The following is a 26,113-nucleotide window of genomic DNA, read 5'->3' on the forward strand; positions in this document are numbered from 1 at the left end:
TTTAGCCCCCTAACATTCCTTCCTGTTGCCTAGATAGGCTCCTTCCAAGGGCTGCATCTTTGCCCAGTCTGCCTCCGAGCAGACTGCTCTCTCCTACCACTTCTTGTTCCAAGCTGATCATCCTCCACTCTCAAATCTCTTCTCTTTTAGACCTTCCTGATTACCCTGGGAAAAGATGTCCATCCATTAAAAGTCTCTACCACAATCTACCTGATAAGAATTCAGACCTAGAAGTCAGCTATCCTGTTAACCAGTGCTTCACACCTGGCCATTTCTTTAACTTGTTAAACCTCAGCTTCCTCACCTCTCCTGAGTCCTCTTGTCCACATAACTAGTTCACAAACTAGTTTCTGCAAGTGATCCACTACATTTCCCATTCATACTTTTTGTTGAACACCTATTTTACTTGAACATGAGTATGTGTGTGTATACACATACACTCTCTTCAAAGTTCTTCCCCTTGCTATAGTCATCTCCCCTTCCCCCTTCCTTTTCCACCCAGTCACTCAGCCCTTCAGTCCTTTATTTCCGATTTCTTCTTTCTTGGTCTCTTCAGGCATTTTAAATGCCTGAGACTCAATTATACAGAGAAACTTACTCTGTAATTCCTGCCCCCATCCACAAAATTCTGAATTTATCTTCCATTTCTATGAAACAAGAAACACATCTTAGGAAGTAATGGTGAAATTAACATTTTTGTACCAGTGGTAATACTAGTCCCCACTTTGTGGTGTTACCATAAAGAGAAGTGACATCTAGCCTCTAGTTAAGTACTGAAGTCAGATGTTTGTCATCACAGTCCATTGTGGTTTGTCTGTCTCCCTTATGAGATCATTGAGACATTAAGAGGACTCCTCATTTATCCATCTGCCATTCTATTCTCCACCTGGGCCCCACATTACAGTCACGGAGAGAATTTGAAAGAAAATGAAAAGGTCAGGTGCCTAAGCCAGATCGAGTAGATCAGAAAGTTTGCAGCAGGGCCTGGGGTCATCGTTTTCCAGGTGAGTTTAATGTGCAGCCCCAGAGAGTAATGCCTCACAGGCGGCAACAATCGCTGTTAAAAGGATCATGCTGTCCTCATAAAGCAGGCTTTGGGCTAAGTACTTTCCTAGTAACACCTAATAACACAGATCTCCAGGTGATGCCGTTGCACCACCGAGGTCGAGAACCAGTGCCAGTCGCAGCGTTAGTTCGAGAAGCTTCACTACCCCCTCATGAGGTAGGCTGGCTGTTGCAGCATTTTACAGATGAGGAAACAGGTTAAGGGAGGTTGAGTGTGCTCGAGTCCCTCTGGGAGCAAGTCCCGTGGCGAGGCGGCCAGTCCAGCCTGAGCAGTCTGAGCCTGGAGCCCCGCCGTCCTCTCCTGCCTTCTTTAGGAGGAAGCACGTCAGGGTCACTGAGCTGCGTTCTGTCGCCCTTCGCCCCACAGGACTCGGTTCGAGGTAAGGGAAGTGTCCCTGGGATGCTCCGTTTTCTTTCACTATCATGCCTCCTTGTGTTGCTTTTGGTAGCTCTGTGTATATGCTTATAGCATTTTTACACTCTCTGTGATGCTTTTTAGCTCAAAACACTTAAAGCCCCAATATATTATTTTGTATTATGAAAAAATCCTGAGACCTTAATATAATTAAAAGAGGACATGACTTGATTTCAAATGCACATTTGCAAATAACAATATTCTCCCATCCTAGGATATTTGATAATGATGGCTTTCTTTTATTATTATTTTTTGATGATTTTAAATGAAGCAAGGTGGAATAGTATGTCTTTGCTCTAAAGGATTTGCAGTTTGGGTTTTCATCGTGTGTGTGAATAAAACTTGAGTTACTTAAGGGATTTAGTTTAAGCTCATAAATGATTTTAGCATAAGCCCAAACAGAAAACCTAAGCCAACATTTCCTTTATTTTCAAGTCTTCATAGAAAAAAATCAAATTCCCTTGCTAGAAAAAGGAAACGTTGCCAATACCTGGGATCTATTTTTATAAAAAATAAATATTCTCTGAAGACATGCAGGTGGTCTAGGCTGTTCTCACTACTCCCCTCTTCTCTTCTGTAGGCACCGACCTCAAAATATCACCCACTCTGCCCATTCAGTAGAAACCCCCATTTTCAAACTTTCAGATCCCTGGTTCTCAAACTTCAAAACAATCTGGCTACTTTGGTAGAACATCAGTTTTTGAACCCCTCCTCTAGAGTTTCTGATGATAATTTGGGGGGAGAGAGGAATCTAGGCATTAGCATTTCTAAAAAGATCCCAGGTAGCACTGCTGATCCAGGAATAATACTTTGGAAACTACTGATTTGCAGTGAACATCCTGTAAAGAGCTGAACGTGTGTATATTTTTTAAAGTTCAAAATTTGGGGGCGTGGTAGTAAAGAACAAGTATCTTTTCATGTATTACCTAAAGGAGCATTTTTCTGACTAACATCAGCTAACAATAATGTATTAACAAGAATGCTACAAGAATGTATTGAGGCTTCCTAGATTTTGAGCAAGCGCCCCTGCCTCAAAAGGCATTTAATTAGTATTAACAGATACAGCTCATTATCCTGAGCATTGTAGCACCCCTTGGTTACCTGCAGATGGCAGAATATTCTAGCATAAATGCCAGCTTCTATTTGTCTTGTGAAATGATTGATAACCTTCAGAAAGTTTTATGAAAATCAATGTGTGTGTTAAAGGAAAATATTTTAAAGTATAATGCACAGGAAAATGAATATTATTAACAATTTGAGTAATTAATTTGGCAGGTCTTGAAAAAGCAACATTTAATAGTAATTACTATAAATAGGTTTTCAATACTGTATAATAGGCTGTGTATTACTTGCTTTACATGAAATCTGTCTCTTTATGCTCAGAGCATACCTGTAAATGTTAATTATTTTTGCTGTTACATACAAAACAAATCTAAGTTTCAAAATTCTACTCATCCTTTAAGTTCTGTTTAGGCTTGTTCCACGAAGCATCTCTCAGTATCCCCATATATGAAGCAATCTGTACTGTCTTCCTGTACCTCTCCACTTCTCTCATAGTCATTTCATTGTCTTGGATTTCTGGTGTTTTGTTCTCATAGTCCTCATCCACAGAGATGTTGTGATAATTACAATTTTAAATGAGAACATGGTGTTGTAAGTGGGGTCTGGCTGCTTGCTGCTCTAAAGCCAGGAAAGAGACAATCTTGCTAGAAAGAGAAGTTTTCTGTTTCCTGGAGGCTGGCAGGAGGCTGGCTCCTGTCCAAAGCATCATTGATAATCATTGGGCAAGACCTCTTATAGATGGAGGGAGGAGGCTTCATGTAGAAACAACACAGTCAGCTCTGATGGTCGTCTTGAAGTTGGGTTATGCAGTGGTCTGATCAGCATCATTTTGATTGTTCCAAGGTAGGTTTGTTCCCATTTCTTTGAGGCTACTTTTTGGAATTGTGGCAGCTTATGTCACGACTAGTCCAGTCACTATGTAGTTTTCTTCCAGCTGATGGGGGTTTCAGTATCTATAAGACAGCTCAAAGGATATAGCTCAGAATCTTATCTTAAGAAGAACCAAAAGTCCTTGACTTTGTTTAACTAATAGTATTTGGTCTTGTTTGTTTGTGTTTACTTCTGCATTTTCTCACTTCTCTGATTAAACTTATTCTTCAACTAAAAGTTTTCTATAGATAGAAGTCAGACAGAGGATATGAGCTGGGGAGAAGGACCATGGAGTCCTCCTCCATTTCACATATACATGAAAGTTATTTATTTTTTAAAAAGGAAAGGCCATACAAATATACACTATGTAGTGAGTTGAAAGATGTCCTCCCCCCAAATACATTCACATCCCCAAATCCAGAACTCATCAATATGACTTTATTTGGAAAGAAAGATTTTTGCATATGTAATTATGTTAAGGATCTCCAACTGAGCTCATCCTGAATTATCCCAACAGGCCCTAAATCCAGTGGCAAGTAACCTTGCTAGTGACAGCCACAGGGAAGAGGAGAGGCCATTTAAGACAGAGGCAGAGATTGGACTGATACAGCCAGAAATGTAGAGAGAGGTTGAGTAAGTTCTTCAGGTCACACAGCAAGTAAAGAGCAGTTGAGAGACACCACATTGCATTGCCTGACTCCAAATTTCAACCTGTCCACCACCTTGGTGGTTGTTTAATTGCTCAATCCTGTCTGACTCTTTGTGACCCCATGGACTGTAGCCTACCAGTCCTCTGTCCGTGGGATTTCCCAGATAAGAGTACTAGAGTAAGTAGCTATTCCCTTCTCCATGGGATCTTACTAACCCAGGGATCAAACCTGTGTCTCCTACATCTCCTCTGTTGGCAGCAGATTCTTTACCACTTTACCAAGTAAGTGACTGTGTCACAAAATTATAATTTCACTAGATAGATCAAAATTTTTATATTAGGTCTACTCGGAAAAAGACTACAGAACAAAAATTCTGACCAGACCTTGCCCCCCGAGGGTTGGGGGGAAATCAGACTCTTCCTGGAGTATGGTGCAAATCCAGTTTGAAGGAACATTTTCAATATTGTAATTTCATATTTCTCAGACACTGAGTTAACTTTTTTTGTTTAAGAAACTCAAGTCTTTATTTAATTGTGTTCCTCAAAGTGTCATTACAATCATTTTATCCCATGCGCCAGCTTTACCTGAGTGCTTTTATAAAGATGCCCCTTCACCCCTGCCTCCCAGGTATACGTCTCCTTAGTATGTATCCAAGCTGTGCACAGAGTTGCAGAATCACCACCCTCCTGTTGCCCTTGGCTACGACACCTCCAAAGTAGGACCTCATATTACAGATGTGATGTGTGGTCCAAGCAGGCTTTGAAGTCAGTGGATTTTGGCTAGAATATCAATGCAACCACTTAGCAACTTTCTCCACTTGGACATTTAAGCTCAGTCCAGTGAATGGAGTAGTATCTTCACACTGGGAGAGTAGTGGCAGGTTGGGGGTGGGGTGAGGGTGAAGAGGAAGTTTAAGAGTAAGGACATAAAACTTATAAACCAGTGGTATTTAAAATTAATCTTGAAAAGGAGCATTTCAATTGCCTAGCACTGACAGATTTCTGCTTCTTTAGTTGGAAATTAAGATTTTTTTTTTTTAGTAATGATATGTATAGGGGGAAAAAGCTGCATCTTTATTTATTTATTTTTTTCAGGAGGTAGTGAAAGTTTTATTGTATTTATCATTCTGTGATCCTTTCTTTTTTTTTCTGTAGTTGAAATTTCTTTTTTTTTTTTCATTTATTTTTATTAGTTGGAGGCTAATTACTTTACAATATTGTAGTGGTTTTTGCCATACATTGACATGAATCAGCCATGGATTTACATGTGTTCCCCATCCCGATCCCCTCTCCCGCCTCCCTCCCCATCCCATCCGTCTGGGTCTTCCCAGTGCACCAGCCCTGAGCACTTGTCTCATGCATCCAACCTGGGCTGGTGGTCTGTTTCACTCTTGATAGTATACTTAAAAGTGCATCTTTAAACACCTCACTTATCCTCACCCCAGTATGATTCCCACCCATTGAGAAAGACAAGAAAGCAGCCTGCACCTCCCTATTCACACCAACTTCTGAACATCGTATCATTCTGCAGAATTCAGAGCAAACTCAACCACAATTGGAGAGTCATCCCCACCCTCCTGCCCTTGGCTTCTGTGTCTTCCTCTCACTTTGCTAAGGGACTCTGGTCTAATTCATGGCCGTTAAATACATTCATGATGAAATTCAATATATTCTCCTCTGAAAAACAGATATCACACCTTGAGAGTATATTGAATTATAACCTCAGTGCAGTGCCTGGCAAACCACAATCGCTTGAGGCGTGGGAAGCACTTACTGCCCCTGATCATGCCATTAGTTTCAGCCTTATTTGAAAATTAAATGAAGCCTATATATTGTTGTTCAGGTGCTGAGTTGTGTCTGACTCTGCGACCCCATGGACTGCAGCATACCAGGTTTCCCTCTCCTTTACTATCTTCTCTGACTTTGCTCAAACTCATGTCCATTGAGCCAATGATGTTTCTATGTGTGTGTGTGTGTGTGTGTATATACACCTATATAGATATATATAGGGTTGGCCAAAAAGTTCATCCAGGTTTTCCTGTAAGATCTTATGGAAAAACCCTTCTTGGCCAATGCAATATAAAAAACCTGAACTTTTTAAAATAGCTAGTATAAGTACCCTCATGGCATAACCATCTGTCTGCACCTTGAAAACTCTGAATGTGTCCCTGTATGTTACACTTCTGAGTATCAAAGACACATGAGATACTGGATACCAGAAAGACTTAGTTACTGACTGCTTAAAAAAAAAAAAAAAAAAAACAACTTTAGCACAAGTTTCTGTTTGGTTGAAGTTTTATCTTTTTTTCCCTCTCATATAATAATTCCTGTCCACAAGAAAGTCATTGCTTTAAAATGTTGGCCAGACCAGAAGACTCCTGCAATACCACTTTGCTTTTTATGAACCATTTGTCCCTTCTAGATATTTCTAATTGGCTACTACAAAATGTATTAATTTGAATGACCAGCCTCTTTGCTGGTTGCTCACAGCCAAAGATGTTGCATAAGGAAGAAGAGATGATTTGAAATATCTATGAATCAGCACCATCAGTTTCTCCACACAGCTAAATTTGGTCATTTTGGGAAATATAATATTATTTATTCATTTTGGCAAACCTCAGATCCCTGTCTGCAGTTTATTATTATATGTTGAATTAGAAGTCATTGGCCCTCTCCACTGGATGGAATTATCCATTGCATAATTGCATTCTCAGACTCCTCAGCACTTAGACCCTGATGTGATGGGCCATGATGGTTCCTCTGGTGCCTCTTGGTATACTGACACAAGCCAATAATTAATTCAGCTAATCATTGAGGAGAGTATCTGGTTTTAGGCACTACCTCTGGGACACAGGACATCATACTTAAAAACTGCAAAGAAATCCAAAATGTGGTGAGATCCATTCATCTCTTTCTACTTGCTTGGTATTTCTTTGTTTTCCGATATTCCCCAGCTTATGAAGTCATCTTAAATGGAGTCAAATATTTCCTTGAAATGAGAAAGATGTATTAGGCAAAAAATAAGTAGGATGGAAAGCTGACAGATATGGAAATGAGCTCCCAGTGAACAGAAGGCAAGAATGAGAACATCTATTAGATCTCATTGTAGAAAAATTCAACAGGAAGAATTCAGAGGAGAAGCATTTCTCTGCCTTTTTCAGGAGATGCATTTTCTTTCTTTGAATTAATTTATCCTAACATGGAAGCTATCTCATCTACTATTTAAAGACTAACAAAACATTAGTTTGTGGAAGCAATATTTCAGTGTAACATTTCAATGTCTTACACCCAATTCTTAAAATAAAAATTTTGTAGGGGTATAGAGAATCTTCCTGCAGTGTGGGAGACCTGGGTTCGATCCCTGGGTTGGAAAGATCCTCCGGAGGAGGGCATGGCAACCCACTCTAGTATCCTTCCCCAGAGAATCCCCATGGACAGAGGAGCCTGGCAGGCTATACAGTCCATGGGGTCGCAAAGAGCTGAACATGATTGAGCGACTAAGCACATAGCATACATAGCTTCCCAGGTGACACAGCGGTAAAGAATTTGCCTGCCAATGCGGAAGACACAGGTTTGTTCCCTGAGCTGGGAAGATCCCCTGGAGGAGGAAACGACAGCACACTCCAGAATTCTTACCTGGAAAATCCCATGGGCAGAGGAGCCTGGCAGGCTATATAGTCCATGGGGCTGCAAAGTACTGGACTAAGTGACTGAGCGCACACACACAGCATGCATACCAGAAAAGCGTACGTATAAGGCTCATTTGTTTTTTTAACACAGTAGGTAAGACCATGTAACCAGTGCACAGAGCAAAAGAAGGCATCAACAGTAGCAGACTTTGACTACCTTTGACTGTGTGGATCACAACAAACTGGAAAATTCTTCAAGAGATGGGAATTCCAGACCACCTGACCTGCCTCCTGAGAAATCTGTATGCAGGTCAAGAAGCAACAGTTAGAACTGAACATGGAACAAAGGACTGGCTCCAAATTGGGAAAGGAGTACGTCAAGGCTGTATATTGTCACCCTGCTTATCTAACTTACATGCAGAATACATCATGAGAAACGCTGGGCTGGATGAAGCACAAGCTGGAATTAAGATTGCCAGGAGAAATATCAATAACCTCAGATCTGCAGATGACACCACCCTTATGGCAGAAAGTGAAGAGGAACTAAAAAGCCTCTTGATGAAAGTGAAAGAGGAGAGTGAAAAAGTTGGCTTAAAGCTTAACATTCAGAAAACTAAGATCATGGCATCTGGTCCCATCACTTCATGGCAAATAGATGGAGAAACAGTGGAAACAGTGACAAACTTTATTTTGGGGGGCTGCAAAATCACTGTAGATGGTGACTGCAGCCATGAAATTAAAAGATGCTTACTCCTTGGAAGAAAAGTTATGACCAACGTAGACAGCATATTAAAAAGCACAGACATTACTTTACCAACAAAGGTCCATCTAGTCAAGGTGGTGGTTTTGGCAGTATTCATGTATGGATGTGAGAGTTGGACCATAAAGAAACCTGAGTGCCAAAGAATTGATATTTTGGGGGTTTTTTTTTGTTTATTTGTTTTTTTCATTTATTTTTATTAGTTGGAGGCTAATTACTTCACAACATTGCAGTGGGTTTTGTCATACATTGACATGAATCAGCCATGGATTTACAAGTATTCCCAACTGTGGTGTTGGAGAAGACTCTTGAGAGTCCCTTGGACAGCAAGGAGATACAACGAGTGTATCCTAAAGGAGATCAGTCTTGAATATTCATTGGAAGGACTGATGTTGAAGCTGAAACTCCAATACTTTGGCCACCTGGTGCAAAGAACTGACTCATTTGAAAAGACCCTGATGCTGGTAAAGACTGAAGGCAGGAGGCGAAGGGGATGGTTGGATGGCATCACTGACTCAATGGGCATGAGTTTGAGCAAGCTCCGGGAGTTGGTGATGGACAGGGAAGCCTGATGTGCTGTGGTCCTTGGGGTTGGAAAGAGTCAGACAAGACTGAGTGACTGAACTGAACTGAGTAGCAGACTACGCCTGATCAAGGTTATTCAAGGCTGAAAGTGAAGTGAAAGTGAAAGTGTAAGTCGCTCAGTCGTGTCCAACTCTTTGCTATACAGTCCATGGACTTCTCCAGGCCAGAATACTGCAGTGGGTAGCCATTCCCTTCTTCAGGAGATCTTCCTAACCCAGGGACTGAACCCAGGTCTCCCACATTACAGGCAGATTCTTTACCAGCTGAGTCACCAGGGAAGCCCTATTCAAGGCTGCTGTCCTCCCAAAGGTAAGCAGTGACTTGTAACCCCAGAGGTTTGTTTCACCTGTTTCTGAATCTTCGTAAACAGACCCATACAATTTGTGTTCTTTTAGGCCTGTCCATAGCCCACCAGGATCCTTTGTTCATGGGATTCTCCAAGGAAGAATACTGGAGTGGGTTGCCATTTCCTTCTGTGGGGGATCTTTCTGACCCAGGGATTGAACCTGCGTCTCCTGAAGTTCCTGCACTATGGGCAGATTCTTTACCGCTAAGCCACAAGGGAAGCCCAACATTAAGTTTCTTTCATGCCACAGCAAGTTGAGATTTTCCCCATGCCATTACGTTGATTTCATCTCATTGCTCTCTGGGATGCTATTGTACAACTATGGCGTTGTGTGTCCATTCTATTAATGTCCATTTGGATAGCTTGCAGCTTAGGGTTATTATGAATAATGCTGTTAGGAACATTTAGCCCAAGCCTTTTCATGTGCAAGTTTACACATTTATTTTGGTTGCATGACTGGAAGTGGATTACTAGGTCATAAGGTAGGCTTATGTTGAGCTTTACTAAACCTTGACAAAGAGCTTTTAAAGTGATTGTATTCACTTGCACTCTGACCAACAGTACTTCAAAGTTCAGTTATTCTGCATGTTTATCAACATGTAGTATTATCTCTTTATAATTTAGCCATTCTGTGATGTAAAATAATATCTCAGTAGGATTTAACTGCATTTATTTGGTGACTAATGAAGCTGAGTACCTTTTCTTATGTTTTGATATCTTTTTTTTTTGGGGGGGGGGGTCCAAGTTTTTGCCCAATTTTCTCTTGGGTCATCTTCTTTTTCCCTTCTTGATTTGTTGAGTACCTTTGTAAGCTCTGTTCCCTAGTTCTTTCTCTTATTTATCTTCAGTGAATATCTTCCTCCACTTTTTGAGTTGCATTTTCACCCTCTAAATGATATTTTTTGAGAAACAGAGATTCTTTCAATGTAATGCACATTACCTCTTCTTTTATAAGAGTCTTTTCTTCTTAACAAATCGTTACACCAGATCAAGAAGATATGCTCCTATTTTATTTTTCTAAAAGCTTAATTGCTTTATCTTTACCATTTAGATCCACAGTCAATCTAGAAGTGATCTTTTTTGGTAGTTACTTACCCTGTTTGTCCTCTGAGCTATTTAAGTCAAATCATTCTTCCCATCAGAGGATAAATATTTAACAAAATGGAATTATATTTTTCTTGTTTTCATGCTTTATATTTGGTAACTAGTTTTGTGCACTTAGCAGTTAATAATGTACTTTGTTAAAATATAGATATACATTATTATCTTTATAACTCTGATGGTCTATTGAATGGTTGGGGAATTATTTAACTCACTTCCTGTTGGTAAATATTGAGGTTGGTCCAAATCTTTCCAAGTAATCAATGCTATGAAAGTGATCTTTAAATGGATTTGTTGTTTAGGTTCTAAATCACATCTGACTCTTTTGCAACCCTGTGGACTAGAGCCTGCCAGGCTCCTCTGTCCATGGGATTTCCCAGGCAAGAATACTGGAGTGGGGTCTAGTTTCCTTATCCTGGGGATCTTCCTGACCCAGGGATCAAACCCATGTCTCCTGCTTAGCAGGTGGATTCTTTATCACTGAGCCACCTGGGAAGCCCAGGTGAATGTATAACTTTAAATATTTATTAAAACAGTTATTTTTAATCAAGAATTAGGTTGCTGGGTCAAAGGGTACCCACATTTTAAAGTTTTGAGCAAAAGTGGATGTACCATGGAACTTAAATTTCAGAGCCCTCTACCTTCCACAAGCATCTTTGAAGTTCCCTGTAGCAAATTTTTTATTTGTAATTTTGTATCTTATAGCAGTGATTGCTAAAAGCTTTTTCTTCCATTTGGCCCTTATGGTATCATCAATTGAAGGTATCATTTAAAGGGCCCATTCTTGCTTTGATACAGTATACCTTTGGTTTGATAAAGTCCACTGGGCCTGTTGTCTGTGTTTATCGTCCAACCAGTTGTTACTGGGAAGAAGTGCTTGGCTGACCCATAGGGTAAAGAGCACCTCTCTAATATATTTCTGGTTACATTTTGTGTTGATCTTTCCATGATAACAAAGAATGCCATCCATGTGGATTTCAGATCAAGAAAGAAACAATACATGCTTGCCCTTGTGTCCTAAGGAAAGGATAGTATTCTAAGATGTATGCGTGACTTTGTGTAAAGAGGAGAAAACAAAAATGCAATTTACTATTTTTTGGAATTCAAGTGATTTGAACCTGATTTAAAATGAAAGTTAAGGTCAGACTACCCCACCACCTGCTTAGGTTGCAGCTTTATGTCTTTACTCTTAAATTTTCACTATAAAATTTTCTTCCCTGGAAAGTAAGTGCCTCCAGTTTGTTTTTGCTATGAGGTGTGATAAATTCAGCAGCATCTAATCTGAGCCTGTTGTTTAAATCATTAAAATCTTTATCTAATCTCAGTCACTGCCTAATAACACATGAGTGATCAAACTTCTGTGTCCATTTAAAACAGGGCACCTAGCTACCCTCTTACTTAAAAACTGATAAGTAATCCTTTAAACTTAGGAATGCTTCTTAATAAAAAGGAACATGTAGAAGTCATTAGCATGGAATGTAAATTTAAAGCTGCTTGATTTAGAATGTATTTCAGTTCTTGCTCCTCCCTCATATTTATATTTTTTAGCTGGTGGCTTTTTTTTTTTCAAGTGATTTTTTTCTGCATGATGAGTGAATACACCAACCCTTTAACAGCTTGTTGGCCATTTGCACAAGAAGTGAAAGCACTTTCATGAATACAAGTTACTCAATTTTTGGCATGGAGTTTGATTTTGACCGTAACTGTCAGTAATCATTGCTGCCTGCAGATGTTAGTGGTTGCTGTCCATCATGCTGAGTGGTCCCAGGCCGTCAGATTAAGCTGAGGCATCTGGAAACACCACATCTGAACATCGGTTTTATGACACCCAGCAAGGAGCCTTCTTTTATTGTAATACCTAAAAGTTTCTGAGCCAAGAGGCCATTGCCTGATAAACTTTGCAGAAACGTCACCTGGTATTAAGAGAAAAAATTTCCTTCCAGAACAAAGACCCCAGAGGAAAAAGCAACTCAATTCATGAAGGATGTAAATAAATACACCCTAAGTTTTCAGGGAGCGTCTTCGGGTACTTTTTTTTTTTTTTTGCTTGTCACTTAAGCATTTTACAAGTTCTGCTGACTTTCTAGATCAATCGGAAATAAAAACTACCATTCTCCATCTTTGCAGTCAAATCCACTTGTATGGATAGCACCATGGAACAGGCAGAACTCTGAGCTTAGGACACTATTGTTTGTGTGTTAGTCGCTCAGTTGTGTCTGACTTTGTGACCCTGTGGAATATAGCCTGCCAGGCTCCTCTTTCCATGGAATTCTCCAGGCAAAAATACTGGAATGGGTTGCCATTTCCTTCTCCAGGGGATCTTCCCAACCCAGGGATTGAATCCTGGCCTCCTGCATTGCAGGCAAATTCTTTACCATTGAGTCACCAGCGAAGCCAAGATGCATTGAGAATAACCCAAAATGCCCTTGGGCTTCCTAGGTGGCTCAGTGGTGAAGAACCCGCCTGCCAAGCAGGAGATGCGGGCTTGGTCCCTGGGTCAGGAAGATCCCCTGGAGAAGGAAATGGCAACCTACTCCAGTATTCTTGCCTGGAGAATCTCATGGACGGAGGAGCCTGGTGGGCTACAGTCCACGGGGTCGCAAAGAGTCGGACACGACTGAGCGACTTCACTTTCACTAGCAACTAAATAGCACGGTAGCAGAAATGCCCTAAATCACACTATTCTCTTCCACTGCCAGAAATTAAAAAAAAAAAAAAACCTGGAAACCCTACATACTTAATTTCCTCCTAATGTTAAGGACTTTTGGACTTTTGATTATTTTTCAATTTTTTTTCAGTTTTATTGAGATATAATTGCTATACAACATTGTATAAGTTTAATGTGTATAGCATAATGATTTGACTTACATTAAGAAACATTTTCAAGTTACTTCATTTCTTCATTATTTTAATGAATTAAGCAAGGCAGAATTGAGTTATCTCTATGAAACCCTCTCTGATACATGTCTTTATAATTGTACTGAGTATTTTTATTAATAAATATTCTAAACTCTTCTGATATGTTAAAATATATTTATTCATTTCACCTCCATATATGAGATTAGACTTCTCAGTGAAAGGGTATGAACATCTTTAACTTGAGAAACGTGGCCAAATTGGAAATACTACAGATAATAGGGTTGTACCATTTTCTCTCACTTATTTCTGTACTTTCTATTTCTTAAAGATTCCATCTTTATATTAAAAAGTATATTTCTTAGCCTTGTTGCTTGCCTTTTCAAAGTATTGTTATGAGGTTTTTTTCCCCTGGGTATTTTGAAATTTTCTCTTTTCCTTTGATTTTCAATACTTTGATGATAATGGGTGTCAGTGTGTTCTTCGTTCTTCATCAGAATCACTGAGCTCACAGAATCTGTGACATGGGGTTTTTCACTTTTGAAAATTCTTGGTCATTGTCTCTTCAGCAGTTGTTTGTGATCCTTTGTTTTCTCTCCTTCTAATACACCAAATAAGTGTACAATATGTTTAGACTTTTGGCTGTGTCCCTCATGTCTCTTATACTTTTAAAATTCTCTTTTTTCTTTTTCAGTTTACCTAATTTATTGAGTCATCGTCAGGTTCACTTACTCATAAGGTTTGCTGTCTCCAGTATGCTGTTAAACTTATTTAATTTATGTGTAATTTCCAATGTTTTAATTTCTAGGATATTTGCTGATTTTTATAGATTCACATTTTCTATTGAAATTCTCAATCTTTTCATCCATTTTATCCATCTTCTCTGTATTCATCATGGCCATGTTTAAATTGTGATTTGTTAACTCCCACATCTGGACCATCTGTGGACCCACTTTTACCGTGTGTTTCTTTTTGGATTACCAATCACAGTTGTATTATACATTATATGTCTCATACTTCGTGAATGTGTGCCAGACATTGTATTTAGAGAATCCAGGAAGTTACAAGTAATGTTTTTCCTAGAGACAGTTCCACTTTCTTCTGCTTGGAAGTAAAGAGAGAAGCCCATTTTCTCAATCCAAGCAGAGACTGAGCCAGCCCAGGACTGAATTTTTCTCTCAGTAAGATACGGTTCTTCCCTGCGTCATCCTTGTTGCTTAGGCATGGCTCTTCTCATGTTTGTTTGCAAGTCTGACTCTTTAGACCTAAAAATGACAGATTCAGTGCAGCTCTTGGGAGGTTTTTCTCTTGAACATTTCATCTCCAAATGTTCAAAACTGAGCAATGTTTTTAAAGAAAATAAAACAAGTTAAAAACAAGTGGTTTGTTTGAAGAGAGCCCCACTTCTCCACTTTGTCTTGAAACCATGTCAAGATTACTGGGAAATTTATTCTGGCTTTAAGGATCCTTTTGTCTCCTCTCCTAGCTTCCTATGTACATCCCAGAGCCTGTTAAACGCCAAGTGGATAAAACCAGTTGGATTTGGGCCTCCTTAAATTTCCAATCCATCAGCCAGCATCAAGTACCCACAAAAAAATTTCCAGTTTCTCTTTCCTTGAGTAGAGTTTCCCTGTTTGGATCAGGCCTTAACCTTTATGCAGCCCAAATCAGTAAATATCCCAGGATAAAAAAAAACAACTGGTGATTCTCAGCTCACATTTGAAGTCCCCTCCATTCTGCTCTGAGGTCCAGCTTATCTAATCCTTGTCACTTCTGTAGCTTTCCAGTGTCTTCAAACATATGTCTTTGGTAACTTCTCTGGCTTTTCTAGTACTTGCAATAAAGGTGTTGCCCTGCTTTGAGTTTCTACGGCCAGACTATAAGTAAAAAGCATTCAGTTTATTGCCCAAAATATGAGGCCGAAGGAGTCTTTGTGACTTTAGGGGGAAACCTGATGGTAACTGAGAAGCTTAGAGTTTTGATGCTAATCTCTGCTGCTTCCTTGGGATCACTTGACTTTCTCTGCATTGGGAACATCCACTTTTCCTTACAAATAATCCTGAACTAAGTATGGGGTGTTTAAGAATCCCTAGTCTGGTATTACCACCCACCTCATATTTTTGACTCTAGTAACATCAGATGGCTTATAGTCCTTTCTCCTGGGCAATCCATCAGCTTGTTCAGTCCTCTATGATTTTGCTTGTTCCCTTCTATGCACTGCATATGCTTTTCTCTGACCTTTATCTGCTTAAGTAACCTTCAGAATACTTGATGCAGGTATCATCTCATTACTAAGGCTTCCAAATTAAAAAGGGTGCCATTCCTCTGCTACCTCTACATACCCCTCCATACTCAATTGTATTCTATCATTCTATAGACACAGTTGAAAATAGGCATTTAAGCACTCCACAACTAAAGAGAGTTACCAAAAAGTTGGGGCCAACAACTTGCATCTCAGGCTTTCTGATACTTGGTTGAGAAGTCCCTACCACCATCAGTCACCCCCATCTATTCTTCCCCATTCACATAAACTGATTACTAAAGAGAAGAAATGTTGACTTGAGCTAAGCTACTCCACGATATTGCTGCCTTGGCGTCTGTTTTGTTTGGCAAAATGACCAGCAGAGACCTTAAACAAACACTAGTCTCTTCATGCAAACACACATCCTAGTTGTCAGCCTGCAGAATAACAAGCAAATGTAAGTTTTTGATAAAACTTCCCCAACAGCACTTATGATCAGCTGTCTCCCTGGTGTACCTGCATCTTTTTGTTCTATGCACCTCTTAGGTAAGACTCTCGTGAGGTTAACCAAAATTCTGTTCTTTTGGTTTGAATGGACAAATCTGGGCCTAGCCTGGGAAACCCAAAGCACTCCACCCGTGGATCCTAATAAAGGAATGTGCCCAGGGCCCTGCCTGTCCCTGTCAACAGAGAGAGTTGAAGATCAACTCTCTCTGAACTCTGCCTTGACCTCCCCGAGTAACCCCTGGGGGCAGGCTATGCACTTCCTCCAGGACCTGTGAGTCATAAACTTTCTATTTCACTTTCTCTTGTGACCTGTTGTTGAACAGGTCACCATCTGGCATCATGTGCTCCACTTAACAAATGTTCGCTGAACTAAGTCCTACCAGAAAGGAGATAGAAAGGAAAGTCAGACTCAGGTCCCACAGACTTTCTCCAACAGTCCAATCCTTTTCTGTGTTCTCCCTGGAAACTTCTTCACACTTCATTTCCATGCAAGTGAGACAGAAGCTTTGAAATATCTGTTCATAGACAGGCCAGGAATTTCTTTTCTTATTTCTTGATTTTTATTGAAGTATGATTGATTTACAATGTTGTTAATTCCTGTTGTACAGTAAAGTGATTTGGTTATATATATATATATATATATATATAAACATTCTTTTTTAAAATATTCTTTTCCATTATGATTTATCATAGGATATCTTTGGTAAGTTGGAGAATAACCGCTTTACAATGTTGTGTTAGCTTCTGCTATACAGGAACGTGAATCAGTTATAAGCATACCTATACCCCTCCCTCTTGAGCCTCCCTCCTAACCCCATCTCACTTCTCCAGGTCATCACACCAGGGCTGTGTGTGTCACACACAGGTGACACACCTCACTTCTCCAGGTCATCACACACACATAGCACCAAGCTGGGCTATCTGCTTTATACATGGTAGTGTAGGGGTGTCAGTGTGATTCTGTTTGTCCCACCTTCTGCTGCTCTATCCGTAAGTCTGTTCCCTACATCTGCCTTTCTATGCATGCCCTGCAAATAGTTTCATCAGTACCATTTTCTAGATTCCGTATATATGCATTAATACACAATATTGGTCTTTCTCTTTCTTACTTCAGTCAGTATGCTAGACTCTAGATTCATCTATATCACTACAGATGACTCAGTGGAATTTTTTACACTGGTTAGATATTTGCTTAGACAATGTACTTGACATCCCTTTTTGTTGATTTTTTTTTTTCTTTTTCTGCTCAGGAAAGAGAAATTTGGGGGGAAGATGGCATATCATTTACTCTTCACAATCTGAGTCACTTAGCTCTTGTCATGCAAAAGGGCTGCCTGCCAGACAAAAGGCTTATGCCTCCCAAAGATGTGGGGTGGACCCCTGAGTGTAGGAGTGAAGAGGACAGGAAAAGGGGTTGACCTTGAGTCTGGCTCTGAAGTGAGCCTGCTGGTCCCAGTATCACTCACTGGCTTAAGGGATTTGGACAAACACTTCCTTTTTCTAAGCCTTAATTTTCCCATCTGTAGAAAGGGGTAGCCTAAAAACTGACCTTAACAATATTTTAACAGGGAAAATAAAAAACAGTGAAAGAAAGATGTTTAATACAGGGCTTAGCATAAAATAAAGGCATATTTAATGTTAGTAAATAAATGTAACCATTGATTTTTTTTTTCCTCTGCTTCTAAGATTAGACTTTGTTACAGTTCTTTATCAGAGTTGGATTCCTAAATCTTCTTTCTCTTCCTTCTTCACCCTGGCATGGCCTGGGTCACCCTCTGCCCTGTTTAGTTTGGGGGCACTAATATACAAAACATATATAATGAGATTCTTAGCCCCAAATCCTCGGCTACCAGCAAAGGAAATCAGCTGACTCTGAGTTAGACTTGCAGTAATCAGATTGCTATCACCAATACCAATCCAGGAAGCCAAAAAATAACCCTTGTAACACTGGTCCCCAAATAGACAGGACTTGATTATTATCCATTATTATTGATAATAGTTAAATTATCAATAATAATTATTGCTATTGACAGCAGTTATTATTGAAAGTTTCCCTAATTTTATTCCTGCTTCCAAGTTAGGACCAACCAGAGAAATTCAAATATGCCAATAAGCAATCACACAGGATGCCTTGCTTCTATTAATAATTTTCCTGGGTGCTTCTTCCCATGCCACCAGCCTCTAATCCGGGCAAGACTGAAGCCTTCCCTTTGTCCTCTATAAAGCTCCCCCGCTCCTCTGCTTGCCTTTGAATCTCTGCCAAAACACAAGTGATGGTGGCCGACTCCCTTGCTCTAGCGGTCTCTGAATGAATTCCTTTGCTTGTTTTCATTTATGTGGTCTTTGTTTAGTTCCACAATATTTAAGTACAAAATCTTGCTTCAACTTTATCTTAATGAAATCTGATCACATATTAAGCTATGATTGTACAGTATCATGAGACTGCCTGGTCCTGCTTCAAGGGACCACAGAGGCTTAATCTCTGGCATCTCAAAAGCACCCAGACTAAAACAGAGCACAGAGAGAAGTAAGTTAAAGTCCAGAATACCTAACAGGAAGCAATTAAAGATTTAAGAACCACTAAAAGTAAGTGAGGGCTACCTCTGCCCTAGCAGAGTAGGTCAGTTCTGAGAGGATGACCTGGTTGATCTGTTAGGTAATTAGAAGTGTCACCCTAAAATTAATTACATAGTCAGATGAACCACTGACCCACTGACATCATCACAAATGGTCAGCTCATTTCCTCTGTTCTCAAATTACCCAGAAACACAAATGTGTTAGGAATTCCCAAGCTTTCAACAGCAGTTTTTGTTAATGCTTTTTCATTAACCTATGCATACATTACTTTAAAACAATAATGTAAAGATACACTGATATATTCTTTAATAAATAGATTATTTTCTCCTGCTAAGGAGTTTTTAACTCCTGTTTCAAAATTAATGATTGCTTCCTTTTATTTTGAGCTTTCTTGGTGACTCAGACAGTGAAGACTCTGCCTGGAATGCGGAAATCAAAAGGAATTCTGTTGTCTTGGAAGGCTGAGTGGTGGGGAGTGAGGGCAGGTAACCCAGTAGGGAGAATAGAGCACCAAACATATGACAGAATGTGGAAGGGGAGTACTCTTCCATTTGTAAGTGTATTTTGACAATAACATCCTCAGGCTAGAGAGTTAACTTGCTTTGATCATTTATGAGCATCTGTGTCTCCTCAATAAGTCTTTAACTCACACAGGGGAGTGATGAAGCCAGAAATAGTGATCATCATTAATCCAGGAGAACCTCACTATATAGTATGAGATCCAAAATAAGACCTGCTTGTCTTAGGCTTTAATTTTCTGTGGTAAAATATTTTATCTATGGTATAAAGAGAAATTTCAATATGCTCTGTCTCTAGCTTCTTGTGCCTACTAAGGGACTGTCAGTAAGCTTAGTTTCCGGCTAAGACCATCTCTCCCTCATTCTTCAGGTGTCAACCTGATCATCATTTCCCTGGGAAAGAAGCCTGTCCCTCCCCACCCCCAATTCCATCTCCCTATTACATGATCTCCTTCCCATCTTTCCCCCATATTTCATGCAGTTTACATTTCTCCACATCCTAATCATACTTGTATACAGATGCTCATGATAGTTTTAAAAATAATGGCCCCAAGCTGGAAACAACACAAACATCCACAGGTGAATGAATAAATGAGATACACCATTTTTAAAGCAATTACATTAGATTTTTGATATGCTTTTATTATCAATCACATAGCATCCTTGAGTACTTAGTTTATATCTATACGAAACCACCTGACATTTTCCCAAAGTGAGGGTACTACTTCCCACCAACTATGTATGAGGGTACAAGTGGTTCTATACCATGGCCAACACTGGGTAGTGTTAGACATTTAAATTTTAACCATTCTGGTGAACATGTTGCAGTATCTCATTATGGTTTTAGTTGCATTTCAAATGATAAATAACACAGAGCACTTGTTAATATGTTTATTGGTCATTTATATATCCATTTAAAATATCTCATCATTTTTAAAATTCAAACTTGACTCTTCTTACCCTTGAGTTATATGAGCTCTTTGTACATATCAGATATGAAGCCTTTCTCAGGTATATGTGCAGGGAATATTTTAAACCAGCCTGTGTTTTCCCTTTTGGTGTTTTCAAAGTGTCCTTGGAAAAGCAGAAATGTTCAGCTTTTTGTTTAACTTTGTTTATCCTTCCTTAAAATAATTCTCAATTTTTTAAATTGGGTTATGGTTTTCATGGGAGCATTAGTCTTAGAGTCAGTTACAAAGTGTTTATACTGAACTTAAAATAAAACACCAATTCAAAGATTCCATAGCCTCAGTGATTCCCATGCAGGTTAAATAAAGAAAAATCACATGAGGACCTATTATGGTGAAAGTTTTGAAAATGAATGAGGAAGAGAGATCTTAAACACATTCAGAGAAAAAAGACTCTTCAAAAGAAAAGCAAAAACTGAATTATCACAAGGAACCATGGAATTTTGAAGAAAATGAAACAGCATCTTTAAAGTACTTGAAAGAAAGAAAAGTCAGCCTAGAGTTCCAGTTCCTAGAAAAAAATTCTTCAGATACTAATATTAAATCATGATATTTTTAGACACATAAGGTCTAGAATTTGTCACCATAAGAATTCCACTGCAAGGAATTACAAAGGAAGTTTCTGGCTGAAGAGAATAGTTCCGGATGAAATCACAGAACTGCAAGAAAGCACACCACACAGGGAAAATGAGAACAAATGTGAAGGAATATTGACTGTTGTAATGTTGACATTAATAGTCTTGTGTTGTTTATAAGGAATGACAGTACAAAATACATGACATCCATAGTAGAAAGGGCAGGAGGAGGATAAAAGGAATTATACTTTTAGATTTTTTACATCATTTGGGAAGTGACAAGAGTACTAATTTAAGGTAGAATGTCATAAATCAAGGATGCATTTTGAAACCTAACCACTAAAAGAATTATATCAGACTATATAATTAAAAGTCAGTAAAGAGAAGAATAAAACTATATATATATATATATATACCAAAAAACAAAGCCAACAGAAAGTAGCAGGATTAACTATTAATAAACCACAAAAAAATGTAAAATTTTATTCCTTTCTGCCAAAGTATGAATTCACAATCCCTAATCCACCATCCACCTAATGGATTCCATTTGTTTCAGTCTGGTAGAGAAATGTTTTTATGCTGAACTTGTGAACGAGTGTTCCTCTTTCCCAGCCACTCAGCTGTAAATTTCATGGTCAGAGGCATCAAGAGTAGCGTGATCTTTTGGCCAAACTGTGCTGTCAGTATTTATTTATATGTATTGATTTTAGATAAAGCTGGGGAGAAGGGAATAGAATAAACATGATCTGTGAGTTAGGTCTCACTAGGTTATGCTGCAATAACAAATAACCCCCAAATCTTAATGATTCGGGAGATAAAAGTTTATGTCTCACGCATGTGACATGGCGATGGCAGTCAACGTCAGTTCTCCTTCACACCATGAAGTTCCATTGTGATGCCAAGGGAAGAACTATCCCTTATCTAAGGCAGCATCCCTTTTGTAAGAGTAAGAGTGATAGCAGAACAAGGCAATAACTCTTCTCTTCCAAAATAGTGGAGGTCACTTCTACTCATATTTCTTTGGCCAAAGCAAGTCTCACAGCCAAGGCTGAGATTAACAGGGTCATAAATGTCCGCTAGCAGGAGTGGCCTATGAGAAATGGGTCTAAAAGGAGGGACAGTGAATATTTTAAACAAATACTATCAATACAATCTACCACATGCGTGGTATTATCCTAACCATTACATTTTTCTTAAATCATCTTCTTCCAACCATTATTTGGAAATTATCATGTTCCCAGGAGATTATCTAATTAAATTGCTTCTTCTCTAAGAATAACTTGGCACTTTTCTTATTGCTTTTTTACTTTTTACATTATAACCTGGTTATATATATCACATTTGCTTCTCATTCTGGTTTTTTTTTTTTAGTTAAAGTTTTTTCTTCATTTTTTAATTGAGATATAATAGATATATAACACTGAATTAGTTTTAAGGGTACAGCACAATGATTTGAGCTATGTACATATTGTAAAAGGATTACAACAATAAGTTTAGTTAACATTCATCACCACTCATACAGATTTTTTTCTTGTGATGAAAACTTTTAAGATTTCCTCTTTTAGCAGCTTTCAAATATACAACACTGTTAATTAAGTTAACAACTATATTCACCATGATGTACATTACATCACAGAATTTACTTTTCTTATAACTGGAAATGTATACATTTTGATCACCTTCACATATTTTGCCCACCCCCCCAACCCCACCTCTGGCAACCACCAGTTTGTTGTTGTTTTTCTTTTTCAGATCCCACCTATAAGTAATATCATATGGCCTTTGCCTTTTTTTGTCTGATTTATTTCACTTAGTGCAATGTTCTCATGGTCTAGTGCATGTTGTTCCAAAATGACAGAATTTCATTTGTTTTTCTGGCAGGTAGGAAGGAAATATATATGATAATTTATATATATATATATGTAATATATACATTTTATATATATATATATATATAATATCACATTCTTTGTCTTTCCTCTGATGAACTCAGGTTGTTTCCCTTTCTTGAATGTCTTAGCTATTGTAAATAACGCTGCAGTGAACATCAGGGTGCAAATATCTTTTTGAGAGATAATTTCATTTGCTTTGGATAAATACCCTGAATTGAATTGCTGGATCATATGATACTTCAATTTTTAATTTTTGGAGGAGCCTCCAGGCTGTTTTCCTTAGTGGCTGCACCAATTTATACTCCCACCAAAAGTGCAGAGTTCCCTTTTCTCCACTTTCTTTCCAACACTTGCTATTTCTTCTCTTTGAGAATAGCCCAGCTAACTAGTGTGAAATGATATCTCCTTGTGGTTTTGATTTGCATTCCCCTGATGATTAGTGTGTTGAGGTTTTTTTCATGTTCCTATTGGCCATCTGTATGTTCTCTCTGGAAAATATTTACTCAGATCTCTGCTTATTTTCCAGTTAGATTGTTTCGGTTTATTCCTAGTGAGTTGTATGAGTTTCTAAATATATGTTAAATATTAACCACTTAGCTGATATGATTTCTAAATACCTCTACCATTCCATAGTTAATTGTTTCCTTGGCTATGTAGAAAGCTTTTAGTTTGTTGTAGTTCCCCATCTTTTTTTTTTTTTTTCTTTTCATGCCAAATCCCAAAACCATTGCCAAGACCAAAGTGAAAGAGAGTATGCCCAATGTTTTCTTCTAAGGATTTTATGGTTTTCCATAAGTCTTTAATCCACTTTGAGTTGATTTTTGTGTATGATGTAAGAACATAGTTTCATCCTTTCACATATGGATATCCATTTTCCCAGCACCGCTTATTGAAGAGGCTCTTTTCCTTGTATATTTTTTATTCCTTTGTCATAAATTAATTGACAACATAGGCAGGAGTTTGTTTCTGAATTCTGTGTTCCATTCCCTTGATCTATGTCTATTCTTATGTCGACACCATCTGTCTTGGTTACTATAGTTTGATAACATAGCCTGAAATCAGGAAGCATGATGCCTCCAACTTTGTTCTTCTCTCTCAAGATTGCTTTGGCTATTTGGAGTATTTTGTGGCTCCACACAAATTGAGGTTTGTCCTGTTTCCGTGAAAAATGACATTGGAATTTTGCTATCAGTTGCATTGAATCTGTAGATTGGTTTGGCCATTATAGACATTTAATGATATTATTTCTTCTAGGTCATAATCATGAAATAAATTTCTATTTGTTTGTGTCTTCTTCAATTTCTTTTATTCACTGTTTTATAGTTTGCAATGCACAAGTCTTTCATCTCCTTAGTTAAATTTATTCCTAAGTATTTTACAATTTTTCACTGCTGTTTTTGATTTTTGTTTATTTATCTATTCATTTATTTTAGGCTGTATTGGATCTTTGTTGCTGCACAGGCTTTCGCTAGTTGTAGCAAGTGGGAGATACCCTTCATTGCAGTGCACAGGCTTCTCATTGGGGTGGATTCTCTTGTTGAAGAGCGTGGGCTTTAGGGTACTTGGGCTTCAGTAGTTGTGTGTGGGCTCAAAAGTTGTGGCTCCTAGGCTCTAGTGCACAGGCTCAATAGCTGTGCTGAATGGGCTTAGGTGCTCCACTATATGTGGGATCTTCCTGCACCCGGAATCAAACCAGTGTCTCCTGTATTGGCAGGCAGATTCTTTACCACTGAGCCACCAGGGAAGCCCTATTTTACTATATATGATGCAGCTGTAAATGAGAATGTTGTCTTAATTTCTTTCTGATATTTACTTTAAAAATGCAACTGATTTCTGTATATTGATTTTTCAATCCTTCAACTTTACTGATTTTATTAATTAGTTCTAACAGCTTTTTGGTGAAGTCTTTAAGGTTTTCTATATGTAATATGTCATCTGCAAATAGAGACAGTTTTCCTTCTTTTCTGATTTGGGTGACCTTTATTTCTTTGTCTTGTCCAATTGCTCTGGTTTGGCATTCAGTATGGTGTTAAGTGTAGTATGGGCATCTTTACAATTTCTGATCTTAGAGTAAAAGTTTTCAGTTTTTTCATTTCTGAGTATGATGTGAGCTGTGGGCTTGTCATATTTGAGGTACATTTGCTCTATACCCATTTTGTTGAGAGTTTTAGAATCAAGATACATTGATATAAAATATATATAGTTTTCCATGTATATAGTTTTCCTGATATGTTAACAAACCAAATGTGTTTATCAGTCAGTATTTTAAAATCAATAAATATCCAGTTTACTTATCAGTTCTAAGCCATGTACATGTGAAGCAGACATATTTTCCTATTTTTAAAAGAGCTATTGCTACTGACTGTAATTCATCGTAGTTGGGTGAGAGCAGATGAATTTTCATCTGAAGACTTCTGTCTCATTTTCCACACAGTAGATAAACAGAGCAGATTCAGAACATGGACTAGATCATAAAGAAAAATTTTTATAAACCAACACACATAGAAAGTGTTGAAGACAGATGCATTTCTTTTAGTAATCTACAAATATGAGCTTAAAACAGACTTACAGCATCAAGCTATCAAACACCTCTGCAATTCTCTGCCCCATGTTTCACTCATAATTGCTACCCCTGGCATCATAAGTCAGCCAAATGGATAGAAGGAGGGGCACAGCTACACAACAAATGCAGCAATAAGAGAGTCCACACACACCATGCTTTGTAGTTTACAAAGCAGTTTCACATCTGTAACCTCATTTCAACTTGTACACAACTTTGCTGTAAGCAGGATTGGTGTTAATATTTTCATTTTTATACAAAAATGAAATGTGACTTTGAAACATCAAGTGACTTATCCACTGTCACAGGGCCATTTAGAGGCAGAGCTTGAACTTAAGCACATGTCTTTGCATACTGACCAATGATTTTGCAAACTTTGTATGCCCTGAAAATCAAGAGAAGATTTTGTGTAAACTGCAGTTTCTTATTCCTATGTTCCAGAGATTCTAGCTCCATTTTTCTGGTGTGGGTCCCTGAAATTTACATTTTCATTAGATTCCCAAGTGATTCTGGTGCAGGGGAACCCAATTTTACATTGTGGAGGGCAAAGAAGGGCAGAAAAAAATCAATGGAAAGCACTAACAATTAAATTTCTATCACTATCCCTGTGAGAAAAACTTAACCGACTCTCTTCACTGATATCACTGGTAATGTTAACTGAGATAGTAATAAGTTAGGATGAAAGAAACCAATAGTGTTGGTAGATTTTTATTTTAAAGTAACATGTTCATAGCATCATTCTGTATAATTCCAGTGAAGCTTTATGAACAACTAATGTGCTTTAGTTTTGCTTTATTATGATACTGCTATCTGATAATACCCATGTAGCAGTGTCCAGGATTGGGGCCCGGTTTTTCCTTTGAGACAACTTTATGCTCTCAGTCTTAACAGGATGACAGCTTGCTAGGGGATGTTCCCAACTATCACTTCACTTAA

At 38.4% G+C, this 26,113-nt stretch overlaps 1 long non-coding RNA gene across 2 annotated transcripts in view; it reads left to right on the plus strand.

The window, feature by feature from the left end:
- Positions 1-834: 834 nt before the first annotated feature.
- Positions 835-26,113, plus strand: part of LOC122683092 — a 207,634-nt gene continuing 182,355 nt past the window's right edge. The window contains exon 1 of one of the 2 annotated variants that reach the window (XR_006337615.1): positions 835-1,445. This is a non-coding gene — a long non-coding RNA (uncharacterized LOC122683092). The remainder of the gene's footprint in view (positions 1,446-26,113) is intronic. The other variant, XR_006337614.1, reaches the window with a different exon arrangement.

The sequence above is a fragment of the Cervus elaphus genome, chromosome 24 (assembly GCF_910594005.1).
Source record: "Cervus elaphus chromosome 24, mCerEla1.1, whole genome shotgun sequence".
Classification (NCBI taxonomy): Eukaryota; Metazoa; Chordata; class Mammalia; order Artiodactyla; family Cervidae; genus Cervus; species Cervus elaphus.